Here is a 13,828-nt window from a genome sequence, read left to right on the forward strand (position 1 = left end):
ATAGGAGCCCTCCTGAAAATATGGAACGCTCCGCTCATGATGACTCATTTTCCAGCTCACTCTCAACACGACTCACTTTCCAGCTCACCAGACAACTCTGAACTTACAATTTGTTCCTCATAACACAGTGATTATAGGGTCATTATCTATCCATAAATACATTTTTGTTTGGATAATACAGTTAGGTGATGAATTATAAAAGTTTTAACTTAAGCCCTTGCTTCCGAGGGCTCTAAAATGGACCAATTTTGTCCCCTGGTTTGACCATGTGGCTCGGGGTTTAGGATCTTCATTTGTTTTTCTAAAGATTGCCTCATATAAGATGTGTCTACTGACCGAATAATTTTATGTAATGCCCATGGATTCATATTAAAATAAATTTTTATTTACATGCACGTTTTTTTATAATTATTCACATTTTTCATATTCATGAGCTTATAAATCTGAAACTGAACACTCTAGCAAAGTGATACTGCAGATATTTATAAACTGGCATATGAAATTTAAGGATCTGTTATCAGAATCCCTGATAAATGCATATGTTTCTACCTGTAGGAAGTTGAAAATGCCACTTTGACTAAAAATGGTGAATATGCAGGGGGCATTAACTGAGGTTATGTAACAACTTAGATTATTCTTCTTCTCATAAATTAATAATTATAAGTACATTTTTTATTCAAAAATAAATTCTTGCAATGATAATCCAAACAAAAGCTTGGGTTTTAATTTTAAAAACATGTCCTACAATTCTCTATTTGAAGTCATCAGTTATGACATACACCACTAGATGGAGTAATATGATGGGATTGGAGGAAATGTGAAGCACCTTTTTGCAAGGGCAAGTTTGCAGGCCACTCTACATTATCAGATTCTGACAGCTGAAGAGATCTTCCAGTGGGCAGAGAAGAATATAGGAGGGATCAAATTCTTCTTTGTGACATCACAAGAAATCCAACAAAATGCAATGGAGTATGACCTTGAGAAGCGCATCAGAGCAGCAACAACCATTGCTGGTACACGGTCACACCATGGTTTCCTGCCAATCTCCTCAACACGTCTGGAGATGAGAAGGGTTTCTTCTGATGCTGTATCATCAACAGTATGCACAGGACCGGAAACCACACAAGCTCATCTATCCCAGTTGTTGGTCCCAACCCTAACTGAAGTGGATGTATACCAGGCTGGGAAATGTATTGCTTGTGTTTATGACAGAAGATGGTACATTGGGAACATTGTCACAAGAAATGATGATGAAAATGATGTGTTTGTGAACTTCATGAAGCAAGGAAGGGTAACACATTCTCATGGCCTCCAGAAAAAAAGAAAGATCAATGCTGGGTGTCATTACTCGACATTCTTTGTGTGGTTGACGCCCCTGACATAAAATCTAGTGGACGTCAGTACCAACTGTCACAGCATGACTTTAAGCATGTTCAAGACCTGTTTTTTAAGATGTAAAATTCTGTGCCTCTGAGTGCTACATAATCATGATAATGAATGTCATAAAAGATGAAAGGACATTAAAGAGTTTTCTAAGGTATAAAAATTACTAATATTCATTGTCTCTGTATATCTGTAAATAAAAAAGCTGCTACTCAACTAATCAAATTTGTTCTAATTTATAATTTGCAATCACTTACGAAAGTAATCATGAGCATGTATTTATGAATAAATAACATCCTTATCAATAATGTCTAATAAGAAGCATAATTTAGCCTCATGCGCACCCCTGCAAGTTCACCTTGTTTTGTACCAAGTGGGCCAAATTGCCATATTTGGCTTCCTAAAACTAGGAGTATGTGCTCTCCAGAGACATTCTGATGCCACAATCTGAAATTTTGTTTACCAGTTTATAAAATTCTGCAGTAACTCTTTCCTGGATAGTTCCATTTAAGATTTATAAACTTCTGAATATGAAAAAAGTGAATAATAATTTTAAAAACGTGCATGTAAATAAAAATTTATTTTACTATGAAGCCATGGGCATTAGATAAAATTATTCGGTTAGTAGGCACATCTTATATGAGACAATCTTTAGAAAAACAAATGAAGATCCTAAACCCCTCGCCACATGGTCAAACCAGGGGACAAAATTGGTCCATTTTAGAGCCCTCGGAGACAAGGGCTTATGTTAAAACTTTTATAATTCATCACCGAAATGTATTATCCCAACAAAAATGTATCTATGGATAGATCATGACCCTATAATCACTGTGTTATGAGGAAAAAATTCTAAGTTGTTCCATATTTTCAGGAGGGCTCCTATAGTTTCACCTTATTTTAGCTCGTTTTGGCCAAGAAGCCATTTTTAGCTTCCTATAGAGTGAGAAATATGCATCCCAGAGGCTATCCGATGCCATAATTGAAAAATTTGGATGCCAATTAGGAAATATTTGCAATATTAACTTTCTAGAGGAGTCCATTATAAAATTATAAGCCAATGAAGTTGGAAAAAAAATGCCTTTTTCACATTTGGCATTTTTAGCGCCAAATTTCAAAGGTCTGTAGAGATAGATATTTTTTAAACTATGAGGAATTGAAAGCTAATCTTTTGCATGGTGGGTAGAGCCATATAGACCTACATTTAAGAATTTTTCCAGCAAAATCTGAGGAGGTGACCTGGGGACCCTTAGGTGAGTTGGCACGGAATGACCCCACAGGCTGTGTATGAATGAATGAATAATAAACCCAACCTATCCACCAAGTTCCATCTGAGTCTGGCAAAAGATTTTTCAGATATTGTGCTCCACTGTGCATCGATTTGGGCCCCATCTCTCAACGGTGAAGATTCACTTAAAAATTATATAATTGATCCGGATCTTCACCAAAATCCAATCAATTCGTCCATGTCACACATCCAACCTGTCCACGAAGCTTCGTCCGAATCGGTACACAACTTTTTGAGATATCTTGCTGACAGATAGACAGACAGACAGACAAACAGACAGACGTTTTTCATTTTGGGATGTTTTTCTCGATTACACTCAAAAACATCATTTTGTACGCAGCCTGTGGCTGCTGGTTGTATTGTTGCTGGGTGCTTAGCTGTGCCGCTGATGCAGTGCCCCTGTTTCTAGTAAGCTGATACTCATTTTTGTTACTCAGATACTCATCCTCAGAAGGATGACAGGCTGAATAAACCCACCTGGTGTTAGTTGACAGGATGAACAGGGGCTCAAACTCAAGACCCTACAGATATTTAGCCAGCCACCTTAACCGTTAAGCCAACACCAGCTGTCTCATTAAGATTAAAAAATAAACATAAAATTAATTACACCCACAAAACCGAACATGAGGGGCAAAGCGAAACAGTACCCAATTGTGCTGATTTCCACCCTGCAGTCACACTGGCTGCATCCTTTATACCTGGGAGGTGTTGCAGGTCGACAAGTGCTCGACTGGTTATTGCTGTTGCTGTTGTTATTGTGGTTTTTGTTGGGGGTAGATTGTTGAAATGTGCACCCACTGGTCAGACAGCTACCAGACCCCATGCACATTTGTCTGTTGCCTCCATCCACAATGGCACCCAAACAAAATCATGTAGCCACCATTTTGGTTTTCTGATGGGCCAAAGATATCAGGCCTTGCCTCGACCCACAATGGCACCCAAACAAAATCATGTAGCCACCATCTTGGTTTTCTGATGGGCCAAAGATATCAGGCCTTGCCTCGACCCACAATGGCACCCAAACAAAATCATGTAGCCGCCATCTTGGTTTTCTGGTGGGCCAAAGATATCAGGCCTTGCCTCGACCCACAATGGCACCCAAACAAAATCATGTAGCCACCATCTTGGTTTTCTGGTGGGCCAAAGATATCAGGCCTTGCCTCGACCCACAATGGCACCCAAACAAAATCATGTAGCCGCCATCTTGGTTTTCTGGTGGGCCAAAGATATCAGGCCTTGCCTCGACCCACAATGGCACCCAAACAAAATCATGTTGCCACCATCTTGGTTTTCTGGTGGGCCAAAGATATCAGACCTTGCCTCCACCCACAATGGCACCCAAACAAAATCATGTAGCCGCCATCTTGGTTTTCTGGTGGGCCAAAGATATCAGACCTTGCCTCCACCCACAATGGCACCCAAACAAAATCATGTAGCCACCATCTTGGTTTTCTGGTGGGCTAAAGATATCAGGCCTTGCCTCGACCCACAATGGCACCCAAACAAAATCATGTAGCCACCATCTTGGTTTTCTGGTGGGCTAAAGATATCAGGCCTTGCCTCGACCCACAATGGCACCCAAACAAAATCATGTTGCCACCATCTTGGTTTTCTGGTGGGCCAAAGATATCAGGCCTTGCCTCCACCCACAATGGCACCCAAACAAAATCATGTAGCCACCATCTTGGTTTTCTGGTGGGCTAAAGATATCAGGCCTTGCCTCCACCCACAATGGCACCCAAACAAAATCATGTAGCCGCCATCTTGGTTTTCTGGTGGGCCAAAGATATCAGGCCTTGCCTCGACCCACAATGGCACCCAAACAAAATCATGTAGCCACCATCTTGGCTTTCTGGTGGGCCTAAGATATCAGGTCTGTAGGCCTCTGCTGATTACACACTGCCTGGGTTTGTTGTGTTGCATTTCCATTGCCTTTGTTTGGGTCGAGTGTTACTCACGAAAAATCTAATCATATGTGAAATAAAAATTATTAGTAAGGTTTAATCAAGAGTTGAGTGGACAGAGAAATATATATATTTTGTGTTACAAGTTGTGACCACAGTGCGGTCATTCTTGTTCAAACTTGATTGACGGTTACTGTTGCCGCAGCACATGACGTGAGAGTGACCTGAACAGATAGATGTACAGTACCTCGTATCGAAAATGAACTTTCAGAAGTTGTTTGTGAAAACAACATTTGAATATCTGGTGGATGATTCACGGCAGGATTTTACAACTGCCCCAGGTTGGACCCAGCCACCGTTAGTATCGCTCTCCTTTTTTACGGAACATATGCAGTGTCGTTACCTCTGCTCTCAATGCTGTATCATCTCAAGTATACAGCGTATGTCAAATCTTTGGGTGCAGTCACTATACAGGTTCTGTCACCACATAAACAACCGAAAATGACGTGAGAAACGTCAATGTTCTGACTGATCTTGGAGAAAAAAGCATTGGGTCGAATCAACCACATCTGACTGATTTTACAAAGATAATATTTAGGAAAAACAGTCGTTCTCTCGGGGCCAGATTTTGGCATGGGCAAGCTGGGCAGTTGCCCAGGGGCCTCCGCCACCAGGGGGCCTCCACATATTTCATGAAAAAAAAAATTGTAAAGAAAAATGTATTTGTGAGTGCCTGAATGGTAGTTGGTAGTTAGTGGAACAGATATGAGATATTAATCTATAACAGATATAAGATATTCATCTTATCTCATTCTCTATTTTATATAGAAGTTCAGATTCTTTGTTCTTGAAAAATATACTTTATGGATGACTGTAAATAATTATGTCTTGTCACCTTTTTAGTATTCTAAGGTAGGGTGGGCCTCCACTACTTTAGGCTGCCCAGGGGCCACCACATGTCTAAATCCGGCCCTGCGTTCTCTTTCACTGTTGTAATCAAAATAATTCATTTGGGTTGAATAACCTGTTGAACAAGATGTTGTGTTCAGCCTTCCCTGCCATCACTTCCACTCAGAGACAAGCGAAGCTGAGGATTCATTTATCAATAAAAGGGAAGCACATTTGGAAGAAAATCTTTGGAAAATTGTCTCAACCTACCGTTTCCCAGGTTCATTTCGAATGTATGGAAAAGTGGAAATGCTTCAAACATGGCGAAGAAATGGGATCAGCAGCAGTGAAGTTTTCGGAAAGTCATAAAAAAAACACCTTTCAGAGAAACAGGGATTACCTTGCAGAGGTTTGTCACATTGTAAAGTTACATTCAAAGATTGGCTTACTGTGCTACAGATCTGCAGATCTAGTTTACAGAGAAATTGTACAGGCCGGGAATGAGATGGACATTTTTAGCTATAATGGCAGGTGAGGCCAGGTCGTTTAGGACAGAGAAGCTTTCAGTTTGTATCAGATTTGCAGAAAACCTCGACATCACAGAAAGGTTCCTGTGCTTTGTCAACTGCCCATCTTCCAAAAATGCACAAGGCATTTGTACTGCAATAAAGAAAGCTTTGGAGACGAATGGACTGCAGAATGCGCCGAAGGTTGGCCAATCTTATGATGGTGCTGCGGTCAGGACAGCTTGCATAGATTCAAACCCAGGCTCGACAGCTCGAGGCGAGTGTGCGTAACAATAGGTCATGCTGCCAGCCCACGTTAAAGGAAGAACAGTATTTATATTCGGAAAATGTTTTTGAAAGTGTAACTCTTAGGAGATATAATTCCTCAACTGCTCGATTTTGTTATGATGCCAAGGGTGGTACCTGGTAAACATGTCAAAAAAAAAAAATCAGGCAAAAACAAAAAGTAACAGTGATTAAATAATGAAAATCAATTGCATTTGTGATTTCAAGGATACCAACATTGTATAAACTATATGAACAAGCAGTAATTTCAGAAGTTAGACCATGCTGTCCATCATTATTACACCCCCCCTCCCAAATGAGAAGTCAAACTACATCTATAGTTACAATGCTGTTCTGATTATCACTCCAGCAAAGGAAATGCAATCCAACACAATCCAACACAGACTCTCAACAGAACATAGGTGCTGCCAAAGGAGTCTCCTGGGCTATTTGGCACAATCCTGGAGAGGTCACCATGCCAACACAGGACATTCAAATGGCTCAATCATTCCAGCAAGCTGGTACTCATTTTGCCAACCTCAGAAGGATGACAGGGTGAGTCAACCTCATCTGGTATTAACTCAACAGCCAAGCAGGATTTTAACTCAGGACCATCAGATCCCAAGCTCACCCCCTTAACCATGAAGCCAACACCAGGCTTGCAGGAAGACAGGGGAGGAATTTGTAATATGTTCATGGTACCGGCAATAGCTCGCCGACTCTTCGCGAAGGACACCAATGGATCTTTAACATCCACCAACTAATGGTGGCAAACAGGACACCCTTTTAACATATATCCGAGGGACAGCGCACACATTGACGAACGACGTTACAGAGGGAGACACTGTATCTGATTTGGGCACTTCTTAACACTGATGGGAAGGTCATGTCTGGGGCTTGTCAATGCATAAGGTAAGTTTAAAATGATGATATTTACTATTAATCATGTTTGGGAGGGAGAGGGGAGATTGGGACCTGTATGGGCTGTGGTGCCGTTATAAATATATATTTTTGGTTTCTTTTCGGGACCACAAGAAAAATTATACGAGATTTTTGCATCTATTGGTAAAAGGAGGAACATCCATGCGTGTGTGTATGTTTGGGCATGTGTGTTTCAGATATATATATATATATATATATATATATATATATATATATATATATATATATATATATATATATATATATATATATATATATATATATATATATATATATATATATATATATATATATATATATATATATATATATATATATATATATATATATATATACACAAACACACTTCTGCCGCTGGCTTGTTCTCCGATCACGACTCCTCTCATCCATGGATATTTCTCGTATTTCCTGGATTTTCGTGTCTGATTTACATTCAGGAACACAACAATTATGGTTAACCACCTCAAAATTGCCACTTTTTCGTCTAAATGCTGAAAAGTATTGTTGCGGGCCGGAGGTCCGGTGGCGAGAACGACCACTAGGTGGGGGAAGTTACTTCGTCTCCCACCAGACTCCTGGAATTGTAGGTGGTCGCTCACGGATAATTCTGTGACGTGGCAGATTGCTTAACCGAACGTGGACGCCAATACCTCAACCGTGTGGCGTAGGGTCTTCCTGCCAGGTGTAATCAGTTTACCTAATTAACCACGCAGTTTCGACTACCGGGGAACCACGCCCTCTGTACGCCTTGCCCGAACCAGATCACTCCACCAACTACGGTAGTGTACCAACTACCAACTACCAACTCCGGATCGGAAGCAGCCGAGTGGAACTTCCAAGGACATACCGGCTAGAATGAACAGATTATCGGAGATAAAGACCCGGCTCAACTCAGATCCGAACCATGCTGGACCAATGAAGGAAAAGACAAAAACGAACTGGGAACCCTTCTACCATCACTTATTTACACTAGGCGAGGAAAAACATGTGGTACAGGAACAAGTTTATTGGTGTGTTATGCAGGGGAGAAGAGAGATGTAGTGTGACAATTTTACAGCAACTTACAAAAGAGGACACAGAGCAGACTTTTCGCGAACATAATAGAGGCAAGAATTACAGTAATCAAAAACTTAAACAGTTTTTACTTAATGGACAGGCACCACACATTCAGACACACACTCGGATAAAATAAACCCAGTTGCATGACAAAGGACTTTTGCAGCCACGAAGAGAGGGAGCTGAGGTCGCAGTTCTTTTGGCACCTGAACGTTCCGAGGGAAAGGATGCTTCATGGTGCGGCGCCCGACAGAGGTCGTGCAGTTCGGCCCACAGCCGCACGTGTGGAGATCATGTCTGCGAAGGAGCCCGGGTGGAGAGCGCGGAGTCCAAGGTATGAACGGGTCAGGTCGAGGACTTCCCAGCTCTCTCACACTCAAAACGAACGACCCCCAAAGAGCGCAACCACTCTACGACCTTCCTCCTTTCTTCCGCTACCAGCCGTCGAACTGTCTCATTCCAACGCTCCGCTCATGACGACTCACTTTCCAGCTCACTCTCAACACGACTCACTTTCCAGCTCACCAGACAACTCTGAACGAATGGTGTCGTAATTTATAGATCTCCCTCAGCGGAGAGGGGCCTTGGTGAAGCCGACATCCCTGTTCACCCTGATTGGATGGGGCTTCCATGGGGCTGCCCTTTCTGGGCGGGGTTTCGGCCATACCGGGAAGCCCGACCACTCCACGCGTGTTCAGACTCGCCAAAAAGGTACTACACAAGGATTTTACCTCGGAAAGCGAGTCATCGGTTAGGCGAGTAGGCGAACACGCGCTTGTTCAGCCCATGCGAGAGGAGCAAGCGAGATGAAGGTGCGAGCAGGCAGAGGGTATAGTAGCGTGGGTCGTCGTGGATGGGATATAATGATTTATTAATCTGACTAAAAAAACATCGCAACGCACACCAGTGTCTTCCCACTACACACAATATCAAGATCTATCTGCACACTCCTGGCTCTCGGGGGGAGTTCGTGGCTATCGCAAAAGTACAAAGTCATGCATGATTTTATTGTTGTACAATGTACATACTGTGGTGTAGCCTGCGGGCATGCAGGGCGGGGCATGATGATGGGAGGAGGGGTCGGCGTGGTCATCGGGTCTGCAAGGGATATAAGGTGTGCGCGCCGCCTGAGGCATTGTAGTAATGCTGGAGTCGCCCGGCTCGTGAGTGTGCTGAATACGCAATAAAGGAGAGCCGCGGGCAAAGTACGCCCGCACTCGCGCTTGTGCAACACAGCCCGGCTCGACTGTTCCCCCGCTCGTGTCTGCCTGCTAAGCATCTTCTATCCAGTACACCACAGTTGGCTGACGAGGATCTTCGGATCGGCGTGTGCAGGGCGGCAAATAACCCGTGCGGTTCCAGGCTACGGAGCCAAGGGTCTCGCCAGCACGAGCATGGCAGAAGGTCGGTGCACGGCGCACGAACGCGTGCCCGCCTTCGTCGGAATCGACTTCGGCCACGTCGAGTGGGCAACGGCCGCGCTCAGTGTTCGTTTTATTGAGGCACGACAGATTGGGGGAATGATTTCTGCAGAGCCATGGCTAAAGATCGAGGACACGCGGTTCGGCTCGAACGCGGCGTGGGACGTCGCGCGAGCTCTGAAGAATGTCCGGGGTCTCGATGGTCGGGGCACAGCAGATGGTCCGGGGGTCAGCGCGATGTGCCAGGCGCGTACGGCCGCGTGCATGGTCTGCGGCGCGGGTCGTGGGCGAGCGTTGCAATGCAGTCACTCGGACGGCGATCTGAGCACTCGAGGACGTCTACGGGGTGTGCGCCGAGAGTCATCGCCCATCATTACAGTCATAGATGGCGGTGTGCAAAGCGGTCCTTCCGTCCCGGGTCAAGACCTACTGCCGGCATGGTGTTCGGTGCATGGCGTGCACGGTGACGCCCCGGGTCGAGTTTTGCGGCCGGGGCACAGAGATTCCAGCGACCCGGAGCGGGAGATGCTGCCGGAGTTAGACCTGCTTCCAATTGATCCGGAGATGACAAGATCAGTGGCAGGGGAGGTTGAAGTGATCGGGGCACTGATCGGGTGTCGAATTGAGTCCACTCGTGCTGCCCGCGCATCGCACGCGTACACCGGCGAGGCGGTTGCGCCGCCTGTTCACCTGCGACAAATGTGCCCGTATAAGAACACCGTGTGTTTGCATTGTCACAAGGTGGGACATTTGAAGCGTGTGTGTCGGATGGCGGGGGCCTCCGTTGGGGTCTTGGATGACGAGGTGCGGGAGGACCCCAGTGACCTGGAGATCGGCCTGCAACCGGGGCATGGCGATGCCGGCGGGCCGGAGCAGGAGATGCAACCATGGTTGAGTCTGTTTTCCGTTGGTTCGGAGATGACGACGCCGTTCACGGTGGAGGTCGAGGTGAATGGCGAGCCGACCGTGTTTTGCGTGGACACCGGGACTGCGGTGTCGGTCATGGGTGAACAGGCGGCTCGTGGTCTTCGCGGTGTTCGCCTGGTCAAGACGGCCTTGTCGCTGTACACGTACACCGGTGAAGCGATTGCACCGCTTGCGAGGGCCGACGTCTCGGTGCGCTACCGAGGTCGACGCGCCCGGCTCTCGGTGTTCGTGGTGCGAGGGGAGGGGCCCGCCCTTTTGGGTCGGGACTGGCTGGCGCACCTCGGGCTGGATCTCCGGTTCGTACCTCCAGCTGTGCCAGTGCTCTCTTCGATGCCTTCGTCGAGTACCGAGGGCGAGGTTCTGGCGGCAGGAGCCGCGTCGATGCAACGGGAGCGGCCGTTCGTTGCTGCCTGCGGCGGTGATGTACGGTTCGGGAGCGGCGAGAGCCGTATCAGCTCTCGCGATGAGTTCCCGCGCTTCGGCAGCGTTCATGAGGCAATGCGCACCGGTGTTGTTCGGGCAGCTTCAACAGGTTGCGGTGAGCCCGTGGCGTTAAAGGGAGTCGCGAGTCACAACATCGAGTCGACGACCAAGAGACGGACTCGTGATGTGGGTTGTGGGTTGCTGTTCATTGCATATGTGTTTTTCCTTGCTCTAGTGATGCAGTTTAACATTGTTGAAATAAATGCCAGCAGTTCCCGTGTGAGAGTGGGTTTGGCGGAGATCAATCAATGGGATTGGTATTATGATCAATGTAATGTGGTGGCTTTGGGAGCGGTGGTGGCGAATAAGTTGGGTTGGTTGGTTAATAGGTTGGGTTGGCCTTCCATTGTCCCGGGCCGCGGGTAGTTGCTTTGTCATGTGCTGGGATTTTATCAAAAGAACGCGCTGTACGGAAAAATGAGTTTGCAATGGTTCAAATGATGTTCGTAGTGATTTATAACGAGCCTATGATTGAAGTGTGGTTTAAATGGAATTGCTACCGTCTAACTGCCGTGTGGGTCTCGGAGATCGACTCGGAGCCAAGACTGGTGCGCTGGTCGGCGTTACCCCCACCTCTGGTTGTGGGCGCAGCTCTCTGTGTTAGCTCAAGGCCGTTTAGACGGGCGTTGGCATCTCAACTGATTGTGGTGCGTGGGTTGTTTTGGAGCATTGAGTGCGTCCAGCCAGCGGCGCTGTTCAGCGCCCCCATCCAAGGTCGATCGAGGCTGGCGCTGGCGCCACGGCTTCCAGACAGCGGGCTTCCGGCCTCGGAATGTTTATCTACGTCGGGTCTGCCTGGGGGAAGTGGGCCGGAGGCGTTTGATGGTGCCGGGGGAGGTTTGCTCGGGAGATCGCCACGGCCTCGCCGAGGGCCATGTCAGCATGAGCCGCCTGGGGGCGTTTCCGCTGTGTAGGGCTGCTGTGCTTTTCGCCTTGCTGCTTCATATCGGTGACGCGGCCAGAGTTTGGGAGGTGCTGTGTGCACCTCCGTCTTCGGAACCTGGCCGTGGCAGCTACATTAGCTCGCTTTCACGCATTATATGATGTGATGTGCTGTTATACTTCGCTGTTTTCATTTTTTTGTGCCTTGTCGACTATTATACCGTAGTCCTTCGTGTTGTTTATGCTTATTATGATGGTGATCATTTAATAATCATAGTTTTAGGAGGGAGGAGTGTGGTGTAGCCTGCGGGCATGCAGGGCGGGGCAAGATGATGGGAGGAGGGGTCGGCGTGGTCATCGGGTCTGCAAGGGATATAAGGTGTGCGCGCCGCCTGAGGCGTTGTAGTAATGCTGGAGTCGCCCGGCTCGTGAGTGCTGAATACGCAATAAAGGAGAGCCGCGGGCAAAGTACGCCCGCGCTCGCGCTTGTGCAACACAGCCCGGCTCGACTGTTCCCCCGCTCGTGTCTGCCTGCTAAGCATCTTCTATCCAGTACACCACACATACCAAGACCTTTCAAATAATTTTGGGTGACAAGCCCAAATCTGTATCGATTTTGCTACAGAGGGCGCTTTTCAAAATGGCCGCCATAAGTATAACTTCTGACCATATCTTGTTCTGTGAGACTCATAGAGACATGATATTGGTGCCTAAACCGATGTTTTCAGGGTCAAGGAACTCAATAAGACCAATAGCAATTACATTGGCTCCTTCGTTTGCGGCAGCAATCTTGAATTTCAAAATGGCCGTCATTCAAAATCGCAGTTGTCCGTATATCAGTCATAAAAACACACAGACGCTTGATGTTGGTGGTTATACTCATGCGTTTAAGCCCAAGGAATCCAATGATAAGAGTATAATAATGGAGTGGTTCATTTGGTTGAGTTATGTAACCTTAAATTATCATTTCATCTTAAATCTCTGGGCAGTAGGTTTGTCCTGGAAAATAACACAGACTGTGTCATACTCAGACACATTAGCCCCTTTATGATCTCAGTTGTCAACGGCTGCTGATGTGAATTGTCCAGGATCAAAATGAGCTGGTAGTGCAACATCCTGCCTATTGTGCTGTGCGGTGTATAAACACGATTGGGTTTTATTTCTATCTTGTGAATATTACTTAACGCGTGCACATGAGAGAACAGGAAACAACAAAAACAACACAATACCCTGGCAATTGTGAATCCATCGTTGGCTATGACCATTTTGCTTCTGTTTTTTTTTTTGTTTCCGGTTTTTGTCATGGGGAATGATGCATGCCGGGAGATCATGACCGGAAGTGTTTATTTATTTATTCAATTATTTTTTCCCAAAGTTAATTTTATACTTCCGAAAGTTATTTTTTTTTCATGACAGGAAGTGTTTATTTTGTATTTAACATTACCGGGAGTGATTTTGAAACTCTTTCCCGAACTTTTAATTTCTTTTATTCTTGACCAGAAGTGATCGTTTATTTATTTATTTATTCTATTATTTTTACCCAAAGTTAATTTTAATAAAGATATCTCCCGCATCATCAAAAAATATTTTTTAATCGTGATTTACATTATTTGATCGCTGATCCCGAATCCAGGCCGAAGTAACCGGAAATTGCGTCAAAATCATCAGCTGTGCGGCGCTTACACGTACCACGGTATAGTTGGCAAGTGTACAGTTGTGAACAAGTTATAGGTAAAGTCAGATGTGAATGTAAGAAGAATTCACCATTCGCTTCTTGGCTTTGCCTATTCCATATTATTATACTCTTATAATTGGATTCCTTGGGCTAAAACGCATGAGTATAACCACCAACATCAAGCGTCTATG

Source organism: Eptatretus burgeri, chromosome 5, assembly GCF_056783735.1.
Source record: "Eptatretus burgeri isolate ZD-2024b chromosome 5, Ebu_testis_v1, whole genome shotgun sequence".
NCBI classification, from domain to species: Eukaryota; Metazoa; Chordata; class Myxini; order Myxiniformes; family Myxinidae; genus Eptatretus; species Eptatretus burgeri.